The 17359-nt window shown below is 46.6% G+C and overlaps 1 long non-coding RNA gene across 1 annotated transcript in view; it reads right to left on the bottom strand.

Moving 5' to 3' along the window:
• The window catches only part of LOC140193051 (uncharacterized), a 28576-nt gene extending 12796 nt beyond the window's left edge, over window positions 1–15780 (bottom strand). Inside the window, exons 1-2 of the long non-coding RNA XR_011884582.1 lie at window positions 15508–15780; window positions 7666–7695 (exon numbers count right to left, since the gene is read on the bottom strand). This is a non-coding gene — a long non-coding RNA (uncharacterized lncRNA). The remainder of the gene's footprint in view (window positions 1–7665; window positions 7696–15507) is intronic.
• Window positions 15781–17359: the final 1579 nt, after the last annotated feature.

Raw genomic sequence — 17359 nt, 5'->3', positions numbered from 1 at the left:
TTACAATGTGAAATCTAACAATAGACAAGCAACATGACTCACATCAGAAGTGAACGGCAAATTAATTGACGTAGAATTGGACACTGTCTCGGCTGTCTCAGTCATCCCACAAAATGAGTTGAATGGTATTTCAAAGATATGGAACTGAAGTCTGCAGATATCCAAATAGAAGTCGTGTTTGAGAAAAGATAATTCCTGTGGGAATGACACTCATCACAGTGAAATACAACCACCACCATGCCACATTGAGTTGTATGTGGTAAAAACAGGAAGATCAGCATTGTGGGGCTGAGACAACCGTAACTTGATTGGAGATCCATTGAGCAATTGCATGCCACATCCCCTGCAATGGAGTCACTGAAAGCGAATTAAGGAAGGTACTGGATGATGCCACAGCAGTGTTCAAGGCTGGCACTGCAAAGCTCAAACACTTCAAGGGCGAAATAGCACTAAATAAAAAAGTCACACCATGTTTTACAAAGTGCGTTCTGGTCCTGACGAGAGGTGATTGGTAAGTTCGTGGCCAAAGGTAGAAGGAGTCAATTTTAGAAAACCTAGCACATTTATTTTTCAATATAGTCCCCTCCTACATGTACACACTTAGTCCAGTGGTCGTGGAGCATATGGATCCCTTCTTTGTAGAAGTGGTCCACAGCAGGCGTGATGGATAAGTTTGTGGCTTAAGGTAGAAGGAGATGTGTTATACAGCTCTCATTCCATGCACGTGAAGTTCAACTCTTTCAGTGAAAATGCAGAAAGTTTGAAGTGTCTCCTCATCTCTTTCTACTTTAGGCCACAAACTTATCAATCACCCCTGCTGTAGACCACTTCTGGAGGTCCAAGACGCCAACCTCTACAAAGAAGGGATCGGTATGCTCCGCGACTGCTGGACTAAGTGTGTAAATGTAGGAAAAATAAATGTGCTGGGTTTTCTAAAATTGACTCCTTCTACCTTAGGCCACAAAGTTATCAATCACCCCTTGTATACCATTTGTGACGAAGTAGCCAGTGAGCTAGGTTGCATGGAGGCTGTAGGAATTTGTTCCAAGCTTTAGAGGATATCTTAGCAAGCCATTCTGGAGGGAAATTCTCCAGCAAAGCGGACTTAGCTGAGGTCTACCTACAGATGAAGAGTCCAAAGTGTTTCTCACCATAAACACTCACAAAGGACTTCGTCGCTAAAATAGGCTGATTTTTGGTGCTCTGGCCAAAAGCTATAGACTTCTGCTACAAGTCTGCCCAGGGATTTGGTATTACCTGGATCCCATCATTGTTACTGGTAAGGATGACAAGGAACTTCTCTAAAATCTCGAGACACTGTTAAAAAGGTTCGAAGATTATGAGCTCAGCACATAACACAACAAGTGTGAATTATTTAAACCTATCATCACTTACTGTGGTCACACCATTGACGCACAAGTACTTGCACAAGTGTGTTGAGAAAATTCAAGTAGTGTGGATGCCTCTAGGCCAAAGGAAGTGTCACAGTTGCAGTCCTTTTCAGGGATCTGTTATATAACAAGTTTCAGTTAAACCTGGCTAATTTTCTCCACCCCTTGAACTCATTACTACAGATTTGGAAGAAATGGCAATGGAAAAAACAGTGTGAGGTGGCTTTCCAAAAGGTAAAGGGAATGATGACATCAGGAATTGTATTCACACAGTGAAGCTTGTCCGTGATGTCTCACCTTACAGCATAGGTGTCATCATGCCACATGTTATGAGCGATGGAAGTAGGCTTTGCATCATGCTCCCTTACCATTGTAGAGGAAAATTAGACACAGATTATCAGAGAGGCCTTGAATCTGGTTTGGGGTGTAAAACATTTCAGCCAGTACTTGTATGGAGAGAGTTTACCCTCGTTACTGATCATCAACCACTGGTGTCCATTTTCAATCCACAGAAGGGTATTCCACTACCAGCAGCAGAACGAATGCTGAGATGGGTTCTGATTCTTGGAGCCCAAGAAACAAGATTACAAGATCAAATTGAAGAGGACACTAATCATGGAAATGCTGATGGATTGTCCTGTTTATCCTTGGAAAAGGAAATTCCGGGAAAAATTACAAAGGAGGACACTCCTCTTGACGTATTCTCCCTAATGCAAATCAAACGTCTCCCTATGACGGCGGAGATGATCCAAAGAGAAACTAGAAAAGGCCCCACACTGTCTCAAGTCTACATGGCAACCCAAAAAGGCTGGAATATGCAGCAGAAATTCCAGTTTCCTCATTTTTAACAACATGGGGATGAACTTGCCCTTGACAGGGGTTGCCTTTTGCCTTTTTGGGATTGAAAGTTGTTGTACCATCCAAGCTGAGAGCTAAAGTGTTGGAGGAGCGACATGCTGGTCATCTAGGTGTGGTCAAAGTGAAAGTGTTGGCTCGAAGCTTTTGTCTGGTGGCCTGATAGATCAGCAGATCCAGCAGCAGTTCCTGATGCCAACACGTCCAGAAGATGCCAAGAACAGTGTCTCTCCATCCCTGAGAATGGCCTTCATTGGCCTGGCGGAGAATTCATGTGGATTTTGCTGACCATTCATGTCGGCACATTTCACGATAGTAGCGGATGTAGCTAGAAAGTGGTCGGAACTGCTCCCAATAGCCTCCACTCCAGCCTCACACACTGTTAAAGTGTTGAGCAGCTTCTTGTCAAGGACTGGTGTTCCAGAACATTGAATTAGTGACAATGGACCATAGTTTGTTGTGGAACAGTTTCAGTCATCCCTGACAATGAATAGAATAAGGCATATTACATCTGTCCTGTACCACCCAGCTACAAATGGGCTGGTGGGGAGGTTTGTCCAGTCTAAAGTACACACTGTCAGCGCAACACACTACACAGATGCTGAATCAGAAGCTCGCAAATTTCCCCCTTGCATATCACAATGCCACACACTCCACAACCAACAACTCCCCAGCTAAGCTGTTCCTGGAATGTCCCTCATATTCACACTTGGATCTCCTTAAACCCATTATCTGAAGGAGTATGTAGACCATCAGCTGAGACAGACTGAGGGCTTCTCAAATAAGAAGGTTCACTGTTTCACTCCTGGACAAGCTGTTCTGATGAGGGACTACATAGGTGATCAAACATGGGTAGTTGGAAAGATTAAGGACAGAACTGGATCACTCTCCTGTAGAGTGAAAATTGTGTCTGATATCATCCGAAGATCACGTCGATCAGTTGAGAAGAGTAGAGTCAATTATTAGAGAGGAAAGTTGTCCAGATCTGTCAGACCACTTCCTGCAATTCCAGAGTCAACTCCTACAACCACCATAGAGGAGGTCCCAGAACCTGAGATTGTTCCATAGGCTCATATCTCACCTGCAGAGCAGAGGGACCCCCCCCCCCATCTCATCAGGAACCACATTATGTCACAAGAGAAAGAAATCCTCCACAACAATTAAATCTTTAGGCCTGAATGGGACAATGTACTATGCTGTAGGTATCTGTATAATAGCTGTATTGTGTGGTATTATGTGTATATAATTGAGATGCATTCTCTTTTGAGTTGGAGTTTATAGCTATTAATGTTTGATTAAGCATTCTTTGTTGTTTACATAATTCATTATGGGTTATATGTAAAAGTATATGAATGGCACGCGACATCACGCCACCATGATGGACCTCACTAAAAGTAAAAGTGGAGACCCTGCGCATTACTCTGGCTCCATGTTTTGCTTTCGATTAGTTTTATGTTTTGGGTTACAAACATACCACAGTGAATCTGTGGAAGTTATTACCACAGATGGCTGTGGAGGCCCAAGACATGGAATATATTTAAAGTGGAGCTTGGTTAGTGTGTCAAAGATTATAGGGAGAAGGCTGTAGAATGGAGATGAGGGGGAAAATAAGTCAGCTATGATGGAACAGTGGAACAGACTAGTTGGGCAAAATAGCCCAATTCTGTTCCCAATGTCTTATGGTGATCTGCCCCCACCAGCACAAACCTCATCCTCACAACCACTTAGATCACCTCTCACTAAAATGGATTTTTTATTGTTCCAATTGTGTCCTTTCTTTTAAAGAAAGTGTATAATTTATTCTTATGCTTTTTGGGAATCAACAAATCCTGTGGTCGATGCTGAGCATCAAGACCCAAGGGCCAGTTCAGAAGTTTGGACGTCCAGAGCAAATCTCTGCCAGTCTGCTGGGCTAGTCAAAGGCCCCATGGCTGCAGGTCCATCTCTGAATCCAAATCTGTTGCAGGCCAGAGGCTAAAGAATACAGACAGTCTTGGGATTAGGAGACTGGTGTATGGGTGGAAGCGAGGAAAGGGGCTTGTTTTGTTGCTTGCTGTGTTCTCTGTTGTTCTACCGAACATTGTGGGTAAGCTATACTGGTGCTGGATGTGTGGCCACACTTGCAGGCTGCCCCCGCACATCCTCAACTGTGTTGGTGGTTAACACAAGCAGCACATTTCAGTCCTGTATGTTTCGATGTACATATGATAAATAATTTATGTCCAATTTATGTTTTCCTTCTGAGTGTTGCAAATATGATTCCCTGTGCCAGTGATGCAGACACCACAGTAGCGTAGAGGTTAGCATGATGCTATTACAGTTCAGGGCATCGGAGATCAGAGGTCATTCCCGGCACCCCCTGTAAGGAGTTAGTACGCCCTCTCTGTGTAACATGTGACTTTCCTCCCATAGTCCAAAGACATACTGGTTAGTGGGTTAATTGGTCGTTGTGAATTGTCCTGTGATTAAATGGGGGGTAGCTCAGCTCGAAGGGCCAGAGGTGCCCTGTACTGCTCTAAATTAATTAATTATGCTGAAAGTAAGATTTCGTTGCATACGTGTAACTGTACGCAGGACAATAAACTTGTTACATTTAACACCCTTTCCTTACTTAAGGAGGCCAATAGTGCCGGGATGTAACCGGAGCATGGCCACAGCACACTGATCCTCACACCTCCGTCAGCCCTCTGCTGTCTGCAGTGGGAAACTCAGGTCCGTCTGGCACCCTGATCTCTGCAGTCTCACTCTGCAAGGATAACGTGTTTTCTTTTAGCTTTTCTTCCGAAGTTTCACGTTCTCCACTTTTACCAATTCCTTGCTATTCACAAATTCAATATATTTCCATGCCATGTATTATCTCATGATAAAGAAAAAGGACATTTGTCCCTTTGAGTTTGTGTCAGTTGCAGTACAAACCTAATTAATTCCAGGCACATAATTTATCACATAATTCTCACATTAGGACAGGTCACAGTAGGTGATACTCTGCCAAGCCCAACCTCTTTGGAATGTGTTCAAGTTCAGATTATTGTCATACAACCGTAAACATGTATACGGCCAAATGAAACAATGTTCCTCTGGAACAAGGTGCACAACACAGTACATATAACTCATACACAACACCACACAATACATTTAACTCACACAGAACACAGTACGTATAACTCACACACCACACAGTACATATAACTCACACACAACATGGTACATATAACTCATACACAACACAACACAGTAGAACATAGAATAGTACAGCACAGTACAGGCCCTTCGGCCCACAATATTGTGCCGACCCTTAAACCCTGCCTCCCACCTTAATTTCCTCCATATATCTGTCTAGTAGTCTCTTAAATTTCACTAGTGTATCTGCCTCCACCACTGACTCAGGCAGTGCATTCCACGCACCAACCACCCTCTGAGTAAAAAACCTTCCTCTAATATCTCCCTTGAACTTCCCACCCCTTACCTTAAAGCCATGTCCTCTTGTATTGAGCAGTGGTGCCCTGGGGAAGAGGTGCTGGCTGTCCACTCTATCTATTCCTCTTAATATCTTGTATACCTCTATCATGTCTCCTCTCATCCTCCTTCTCTCCCTTAATCTCTGATCATAATGCATACTCTCTAAACCAGGGAGCATCCTGGTAGTTCTCCTCTGTACCCTTTCCAATGCTTCCATATCCTTCCTATAGTGAGGTGACCAGAACTGGACACAATACTCCAAGTGTGGCCTAACCAGAGTGTTATAGAGTTGCATCATTACCCTGTGACTCTGTCCCTCGACTTATGAAAGCTAACACTCCTTAAGCATTCTTAACTACCTTATCTAGCTGTGAGGCGACTTTCAGGGATCTGTAGCCATGTACCTCCAGATCCCTCTGCTCCTCCACACTACCAAGTATCCTGTCACTTACTTTGTACTCTGCCTTGGAGTTTGTCCTTCCAAAGTGTACCACCTCACACTTCTCTGGGTTGAACTCCATCTGCTACTTCTCAGCTCACTTCTGCATCCTAGTAATGTCTCTCTGCATTGTACTACACTCCCTACAGTAGATATAACTCACACACAACACAACACAATACATATAACTCACACACAACACAACACAACACAACACAGTACATATAACTCACACACAACACACAGTACATATAACTCACACACAACACAACACAGTACATATAACTCACACACAACACAACACAATACATATAACTCACACACAACACAACACAACACAACACAGTACATATAACTCACACACAACACACAGTACATATAACTCACACACAACACAACACAGTACATATAACTCACACACAACACAACACAGTACATATAACTCACACACAACACACAGTACATATAACTCACACACAACACAACACAGTACATATAACTCACACACAACACACAGTACATATAACTCACACACAACACAGTACATATAACTCACACACAACACAGTACATATAACTCACACACAACACAACACAACACAGTACATATAACTCACACACAACACACAGTACATATAACTCACACACAACACAACACAGTACATATAACTCACACACAACACACAGTACATATAACTCACACACAACACACAGTACATATAACTCACACACAACATAGTACATATAACTCACACACAACACAACACAACACAGTACATATAACTCACACACAACACACAGTACATATAACTCACACACAACACAACACAGTACATATAACTCACACACAACACAGTACATATAACTCACACACAATAATACACAAAATAATATTACCACAAGAAAATTAACAAATAATCAGGAGCGTTAATGACACAAGTTAAAAAATAAACAGTTCAATATGACTGGCACCTTCTACACGATGAGACCTGGGTAGTGGCAGGGAGTTGAGTCGTCTCATGGCCTGGGGGAAGAAGCTGTTTCCCATCCAAACAGTTCTGAACCTAATGGTACTGCACCTCCTACCTGATGGTAGAGGGTGAAATAGATTGTGGTTTGGATGGGCGTTGGGGGGTGTGGAAATCACTGACAATACTATGGGCCCTGTGTACTGACAAATATCTGCGCAAATCAGAGCAGAAGAGATCCCAGAGAGAACAGACAAACATAGGGAGGCAAGACAGAGGTGGGATCGAGCCCAGAGATCAGGGACCGGAACGGAGCCGCTCTAACCACTGTGATACCCTAACTCTGTGGTACCCTGAGTGACTGGGCTACTCTGGCAAGGAAAATTCTGCTGCAGTGCAGGGGTATCGTGAGACCAGAGGTGAGGGATGTAGGACACCCACAGGGATAGAGAAATGGGCAGGCAGACCCCTGCCACACCATCCACAAGCAGACCCTGACACACATATTGGGGGAGCGGTTACTGAAGGTGATGAGACAAGAGTAATCTCCTTACCTTTGGTCTGCTTTACTGTAGCCTTCTGACCTGGATCAGGAGAGACAGAGGGGCAGTTAATGCCCACAGCCGAGGCAGGTAGATTTCCCTCCCTCCGACCATCTACTTCACTCTGACCCACTTGAACATTCCCCATGTACCGCACACTGACAATCACACCCTCCATCCACCTAGCTCACCTATGACCCTCGCTCTTCACCTAAATCACTCTGTGATCCTCACTCCTCACCTACAACACCCTGTGACCCTCACCTGTGTCACTCTGTGACACTCTCTGACCAACTTTGAGTTTACCCCAGTCAGCACTCTGCTGGACTGAGACATTCTACCACCCCTGAATTATCCAAAAACATTTCAGTATCCAGATGCTGAAGTGGGATTCAAACTCATGCCTACAGTTATTGTGCCCAGTTACCGACCATCAATTCCTTAACGCAGTGCTACCCCTCCCATCACCACTACCCCTCCCATCACCTATGTCCCTCCATCACCATTACCTCTATCCCTCCCATCACCATCACCTCTATCCCTCCCATCACCATCACTTCTATCCCACCATTACCATCACCAGTATCCCTCCCATAACCATCCCCTCTGTCCTGCAGTCACCATCACGTCTAGCCCTCCATTACCATCACCTCTATACCTCCATCACCATCACCATCACCTCTATCACTCCCATCACCATCAACTCTTTCCCTCCATCACAAGCACCACTATCCCTCCAGTCACCATCACATCTTTCCCTCCCATCACCATCACCTCTATCCCTTCATCACCATCACCTCTATCCTTCCCATCACCATCACCTCTATCCCTCCATCACCATCACCTCTATCCCTCCCATCACCATCACCTCTATCACTCCGATCACCATAACCTCTATCCCTCTATCACCATCACCTCTATCCCTCCATCACCATCACCTATATCCCTCCCATCACTATCACCTCAATCCCTCCCATCACCATCACTTCTATCCCTCCATCACCATCACCACTATCCCTCCCATCTCCATCACCTCTATCCCTCCATCACCACCTCTATTCCTCCATCACCAATATCCCTCCCATCACCATCATCTCTATCCCTCCCATCACTATCACCTCTATCTCTCCATCACCATCACCTGTAACGCTCCCCTCACCACTATCTCTTCATCACTACTATCCCTCCACTACCTCTATCCCTCCCATCACAATCACCTCTATCCCTCCCATCACCATCACCTCTATCCCTCCCATCACCATCACCTCTATCCCTCCATCACATCTATCCCTCCCATCACCATCACCATGATCTCTCCCATCACCATCACCTCTATCCTTCCCATCTCCATCATCTCTATCCCTCCATCACCTCTATTCCTCCCATCACCATCACCTCTATCTCTCCCATCACCTTCACCTCTATCCCCTCCATCACCATCAACACCATCCCTCCATCACCATCACCGTGATCCCTCCCATCACCATCACCTCTATCCCTCCACCACCACTACATCTATCCCTCCCATCATATCAACTCTATCCCTCCATCACCATCACTGCGATCCCTCCCATCACCATCAACCCTATACCCCGTCACCATTCGATTCCTCCCTTCATCATCACCTCTATCCCTCCATCAGCTCTATCCATCCATCACCATCACCTCTATCCCTCCATCAACATCACCTCTATCCTTCCAGCACCATCACCTCTACAACTCCCATCACATCTACCCCTCCTATCACCTCTGTCCCTCCTTCAACATCACCTCTATCCCTCCCATCACCATCACTTCTATCCCTCCATCACCATCACCTCCATCCTTCCCATCACCATCACCTCTCTCCCTCCCATCACCATCACCTCTATCCCTTCATCACTATTACCTCTATCCCTCCCATCAACATCACCTCTATCCCTCCATCACCATCACCAGTATCCCTCCCATAACCATCCCCTCTGTCCTGCAGTCACCATCACTCTAGCCCTCCATTACCATCACCTCTATATCTCCATCACCATCACCTCTAATCCTCCATCACCATCACCTCTATCACTCCCATCACCATCAACTCTTTCCCTCCATCACAAGCACCACTATCCCTCCCGTCACCATCACCTCTATCCCTCCATTACCATCACCTCTATCACTCCGATCACCATAACCTCTATCCCTCTATCACCAGCACCTCTATCCCTCCATCACCATCACCTGTATCCCTCCATCACCATCACCTCTATCCCTCCATCACCAGCACCTCTATCCCTCCCATCACCATCACCTCTATCACTCTGATCACCATAACCTCTATCCCTCTATCACCATCACCTCTATCCCTCCATCACCATCATCTGTATCCCTCCCATCACCATCACCTCTATCCCTCCATCACCATCACCTCTATCACTCCAATCACCATAACCTCTATCCCTCTATCACCATCACTTCTATCCCTCTATCACCATCACCTCTATCCCTTCATCACCATTACCACTTGCTCTCCCATCACCAGCACCTCTATCCCCCCATCATCTCTATCCTTCCATCGCCTCTGTTCCTCCCAGCAGCATCACCTCTATCCCTCCATCACCATCATCTATTCCTCCATCACCATCACCCCTATCCCTCCATCATCATCACCTTACCATCACTACTATCTCTTCATTACCTGTATCCCTCCATCACCTTTATCCCTCCATCACCATCACCTCTATCTCTCCCATCACCATGACCTCTATCGCTCCATCACCATCACCTCTATCCCTCCCATCACCATCACCTCTATCCCTCCATCACCATCACCTCTATCCTTCTCATCACTACTATCTCTTCATCACCTCTATCCCCATAACCTTTATCAATCCATCACCATTACCTCTATCTCTCCATCACCATCACCTCTATCCCTCCTATCACCATCACCTCTGTCCCTCCATCACCATCACCTCTATCTCTCCATCACCATCACATCTATTGCTCCATCACCATCACCTCTGTCCCTCCATCACCATCACCTCTGTCCCTCCATCACCATCACCTTTATCCCTCCATCACCATCACCTCTATCCTTCCCATTACCATCACCCCTATTCCTCCATCACCTCTATCGCTCCCAGCACTTCACATGTGTCCCTCCATCACCATCACCTTTTCCCCTCCATCACCTCTATTCCCCATCACCATCACCTCTACCCCTCCACCACCTCTATCCCTCCCATCACCATCACCTCTATCCCTCCATCACCATCACCTCTATCCCTCCATCACCATTACCTCTATACCTCCATCACCATCACGTCTATTCTTTCCATCATCACTATCTCTTCATCACCGCTATCCCTCCATCACCTCTTTCCCTCCGTTCACCATCACCTCTATCCCCCCGATCACCATCCCCTCTATCCCTCCATCACCATCACCTCCATCCTTCCCATCACCATCACCTCTCTCCCTCCCATCACCATCACCTCTATCCCTTCATCACTATTACCTCTATCCCTCCCATCAACATCACCTCTATCCCTCCATCACCATCACCAGTATCCCTCCCATAACCATCCCCTCTGTCCTGCAGTCACCATCACTCTAGCCCTCCATTACCATCACCTCTATATCTCCATCACCATCACCTCTAATCCTCCATCACCATCACCTCTATCACTCCCATCACCATCAACTCTTTCCCTCCATCACAAGCACCACTATCCCTCCCGTCACCATCACCTCTATCCCTCCATTACCATCACCTCTATCACTCCGATCACCATAACCTCTATCCCTTTATCACCAGCACCTCTATCCCTCCATCACCATCACCTGTATCCCTCCATCACCATCACCTCTATCCCTCCATCACCAGCACCTCTATCCCTCCCATCACCATCACCTCTATCACTCTGATCACCATAACCTCTATCCCTCTATCACCATCACCTCTATCCCTCCATCACCATCATCTGTATCCCTCCCATCACCATCACCTCTATCCCTCCATCACCATCACCTCTATCACTCCAATCACCATAACCTCTATCCCTCTATCACCATCACTTCTATCCCTCTATCACCATCACCTCTATCCCTTCATCACCATTACCACTTGCTCTCCCATCACCAGCACCTCTATCCCCCCATCATCTCTATCCTTCCATCGCCTCTGTTCCTCCCAGCAGCATCACCTCTATCCCTCCATCACCATCATCTATTCCTCCATCACCATCACCCCTATCCCTCCATCATCATCACCTTACCATCACTACTATCTCTTCATTACCTGTATCCCTCCATCACCTTTATCCCTCCATCACCATCACCTCTATCTCTCCCATCACCATGACCTCTATCGCTTCATCACCATCACCTCTATCCCTCCCATCACCATCACCTCTATCCCTCCATCACCATCACCTCTATCCTTCTCATCACTACTATCTCTTCATCACCTCTATCCCCATAACCTTTATCAATCCATCACCATTACCTCTATCTCTCCATCACCATCACCTCTATCCCTCCTATCACCATCACCTCTGTCCCTCCATCACCATCACCTCTATCTCTCCATCACCATCACATCTATTGCTCCATCACCATCACCTCTGTCCCTCCATCACCATCACCTCTGTCCCTCCATCACCATCACCTTTATCCCTCCATCACCATCACCTCTATCCCTCCCATCACCATCACCTCTATCCCTCCATCACCATCACCTCTATCCTTCTCATCACTACTATCTCTTCATCACCTCTATCCCCATAACCTTTATCAATCCATCACCATTACCTCTATCTCTCCATCACCATCACCTCTATCCCTCCTATCACCATCACCTCTGTCCCTCCATCACCATCACCTCTATCTCTCCATCACCATCACATCTATTGCTCCATCACCATCACCTCTGTCCCTCCATCACCATCACCTCTGTCCCTCCATCACCATCACCTTTATCCCTCCATCACCATCACCTCTATCCTTCCCATTACCATCACCCCTATTCCTCCATCACCTCTATCGCTCCCAGCACTTCACATGTGTCCCTCCATCACCATCACCTTTTCCCCTCCATCACCTCTATTCCCCATCACCATCACCTCTACCCCTCCACCACTTCTATCCCTCCCATCACCATCACCTCTATCCTTCCATCACCAGCACCTCTATCCCTCCCATCACCATCACCTCTATCCCTCCATCACCATCACCTCTATCCCTCCATCACCATTACCTCTATACCTCCATCACCATCACGTCTATTCTTTCCATCATCACTATCTCTTCATCACCGCTATCCCTCCATCACCTCTTTCCCTCCGTTCACCATCACCTCTATCCCCCCGATCACCATCCCCTCTATCCCTCCATCACCATCACCTCCATCCTTCCCATCACCATCACCTCTCTCCCTCCCATCACCATCACCTCTATCCCTTCATCACTATTACCTCTATCCCTCCCATCAACATCACCTCTATCCCTCCATCACCATCACCAGTATCCCTCCCATAACCATCCCCTCTGTCCTGCAGTCACCATCACTCTAGCCCTCCATTACCATCACCTCTATATCTCCATCACCATCACCTCTAATCCTCCATCACCATCACCTCTATCACTCCCATCACCATCAACTCTTTCCCTCCATCACAAGCACCACTATCCCTCCCGTCACCATCACCTCTATCCCTCCATTACCATCACCTCTATCACTCCGATCACCATAACCTCTATCCCTTTATCACCAGCACCTCTATCCCTCCATCACCATCACCTGTATCCCTCCATCACCATCACCTCTATCCCTCCATCACCAGCACCTCTATCCCTCCCATCACCATCACCTCTATCACTCTGATCACCATAACCTCTATCCCTCTATCACCATCACCTCTATCCCTCCATCACCATCATCTGTATCCCTCCCATCACCATCACCTCTATCCCTCCATCACCATCACCTCTATCACTCCAATCACCATAACCTCTATCCCTCTATCACCATCACTTCTATCCCTCTATCACCATCACCTCTATCCCTTCATCACCATTACCACTTGCTCTCCCATCACCAGCACCTCTATCCCCCCATCATCTCTATCCTTCCATCGCCTCTGTTCCTCCCAGCAGCATCACCTCTATCCCTCCATCACCATCATCTATTCCTCCATCACCATCACCCCTATCCCTCCATCATCATCACCTTACCATCACTACTATCTCTTCATTACCTGTATCCCTCCATCACCTTTATCCCTCCATCACCATCACCTCTATCTCTCCCATCACCATGACCTCTATCGCTTCATCACCATCACCTCTATCCCTCCCATCACCATCACCTCTATCCCTCCATCACCATCACCTCTATCCTTCTCATCACTACTATCTCTTCATCACCTCTATCCCCATAACCTTTATCAATCCATCACCATTACCTCTATCTCTCCATCACCATCACCTCTATCCCTCCTATCACCATCACCTCTGTCCCTCCATCACCATCACCTCTATCTCTCCATCACCATCACATCTATTGCTCCATCACCATCACCTCTGTCCCTCCATCACCATCACCTCTGTCCCTCCATCACCATCACCTTTATCCCTCCATCACCATCACCTCTATCCCTCCCATCACCATCACCTCTATCCCTCCATCACCATCACCTCTATCCTTCTCATCACTACTATCTCTTCATCACCTCTATCCCCATAACCTTTATCAATCCATCACCATTACCTCTATCTCTCCATCACCATCACCTCTATCCCTCCTATCACCATCACCTCTGTCCCTCCATCACCATCACCTCTATCTCTCCATCACCATCACATCTATTGCTCCATCACCATCACCTCTGTCCCTCCATCACCATCACCTCTGTCCCTCCATCACCATCACCTTTATCCCTCCATCACCATCACCTCTATCCTTCCCATTACCATCACCCCTATTCCTCCATCACCTCTATCGCTCCCAGCACTTCACATGTGTCCCTCCATCACCATCACCTTTTCCCCTCCATCACCTCTATTCCCCATCACCATCACCTCTACCCCTCCACCACTTCTATCCCTCCCATCACCATCACCTCTATCCTTCCATCACCAGCACCTCTTTCCCTCCATCACCATCACCTCTATCCCTCCATCACCATCACCTCTATCCCTCCATCACCATTACCTCTATACCTCCATCACCATCACGTCTATTTTTTCCATCATCACTATCTCTTCATCACCGCTATCCCTCCATCACCTCTTTCCCTCCGTTCACCATCACCTCTCTCCCCCCGATCACCATCCCCTCTATCCCTCCATCACCATCACCTCCATCCCTCCATCACCATCACCTCTATCCCTACCATCACCATCACCTCTATCCCTTCATCACTATTACCTCTATCCCTCCCATCAACATCACCTCTATCCCTCCATCACCATCACCAGTATCCCTCCCATAACCATCCCCTCTGTCCTGCAGTCACCATCACTCTAGCCCTCCATTACCATCACCTCTATATCTCCATCACCATCACCTCTAATCCTCCATCACCATCACCTCTATCCCTACCATCACCAGCACCTTTATCCCTCTATCACCATCACCTCTATCCTTCCCATCACCACTATCTCTTCATCACCTCTATCCCTCCATCACCATCACCTCTATCCCTTCCAGCACCATCACCCCTATGTCCCTGTCACCATCACCTCTATTCCTCCCATCACCATCACCCCATCCTCCATTTCCATCACCTCTATTCCTCCCATCACCATCACCCCTATCCCCCCTTCACCATCACTTCCAACCCCCCATCATCTCTATCCACGATGCCTGCACGTAACTGGTCTTTTTGTTGCAGCAGAAGAATGTACACCCCAAGGCTCCGAGCCACAGGGTTAGTAAGGTGATCTTCACGGCCAGCAGTCCCCCGGAACACGTACCCAAGGAGCCTGGAACTCAGAGAAATCATTAGCAGGAACCTGTCCCAAACCCTCGCAGAGATTTCTGCGCCTTGTGTAGCTGTGTGTGAGTTTCTTCACATACAATAGTCTCTGTGAGAGAGAGAGAGAATATGAGAGAGACAAAGTGATTGAGAGAGGGGGATTGAAGGAGTAGAGATATTCAGAGTAGAGAAAGAAGGATAGAGAAACAGAGAGAGGGAGAGATGGAGAACGAGTCAGCATGTTTTCTGATGAGATGACGAGAGATTACAAGGTCTTTCACAAGGTCCCTCATGGCCGCAATGGAGAATTGTCTGTTTCGACTAAGCGCTGACTGTGTGTAGTGATCAAAGAGACTTATTTGAGTTGGAGGTCTGTTATTGATGGTGTTTTTCAGGGATCCGTGCTGGGAACTCAGCTGTTCATGATGTATATAAATGATCTAGATTAAAGTGTAGATGGGTGGGTTAGTAAGTATGTGGGTGACACCAGGATGGGTGGAGTTGTGTATGGTGTAGAGGACTGGCAAAGAATACAGCATGATATAGATCAGTTGCAGATTTGGTCTGAGAAAGGCAGATGGAGTTTAACCTGGCCAAATGTGAAGTGTTGCACTTTGGTAGGGAGAAAGCAAGGAGACAGTGCACTGTTCTTAACAGCGTTGATGTGCTAAAAGATCTTGGGGTCCAAGTTCACAGCTCCCTGAATGAGACTACACAGTTTGACAGGGTGGTTTAGAGGGCATATGACAAGCTTGCTTTTATTAGTCAAGCCATTAAGATCAAAAGTCAGAAAGTTACGTTGCAGTTTGATAAAACTCTAGTTCAGCCCCATCTGGAATATTGCACACAGTTCCTGTCACCCCACTAAAGGAGGACATCGAGGTTTTGGAGAGGGTACAGAAGAGGTCTGCCAGGACACTGTCTGGATTAGAGGGCATGTGCTCTAACAAGAGGTTAGACAAGCTTGGGATGTTTCCTGCAGAGGGGCGGAGGAGATCTCATCGATTATGAGAGACATAGATAGAATACAGACATTATCTTTTGCCCAGGCTTGAAACGTCTGATACCAGAGGCATGTATGTAAGGAGTGAGGAGACAATTTCAAAGGAGATGTGAGGGGCAAGTTTTTTACACAGAAAGTGGTGGGTAATGGAGTGCTCTGCCTGGGTGGTGGGAGAGGCAGAGGCATTCGGGACTTTTCAGAGACATTTAGACAGGCACAGGAATGTGAGGAAAATGGAAGGGTGTGGGCATTGATAGGCTGAAAAGATTAGTTCAGTTGATCAGAAATTTAATTGGTTCAGCACAATGTTGTCAGCTGAGAGACTTGTCCTTGTGCTGTGCTGTTTTGTGTTCCAAGTTCCACCACAGAGAGACAGAGAGAGACAGAGTACGTGAGAGATGGATATAGATAGATAGATAGAGAGAGAGACAGAGTACGTGAGAGATGGAGGTAGATAGATAGAGAGAGAGAGACAGAGCATGTGAGAGATGGAGGTAGATAGAGAGAGACAGTACGTGAGAGATGGAGATAGATAGATAGAGAGAGAGACAGAGTACGTGAGAGATGGAGATAGATAGATAGAGTATGTGAGAGATGGAGATAGATAGATAGATAGAGAGAGAGACAGAGTACACAAGGGATGAAGATAGATAGATAGAGAAAGAGACAGAGAGAGACAGAGTACATAAGAGATGGAGATAGATAGAGAGAGAGAGACTGAGTACGTGAGAAATGTAGATAGATAGAT

Source organism: Mobula birostris, unplaced genomic scaffold (genome assembly GCF_030028105.1).
Source record: "Mobula birostris isolate sMobBir1 unplaced genomic scaffold, sMobBir1.hap1 scaffold_3725, whole genome shotgun sequence".
Taxonomy (NCBI): domain Eukaryota; kingdom Metazoa; phylum Chordata; class Chondrichthyes; order Myliobatiformes; family Myliobatidae; genus Mobula; species Mobula birostris.
The sequence above is the reverse complement of the archived record's forward strand: the minus strand, read 5'-3'. Positions and strand labels throughout refer to the sequence as shown.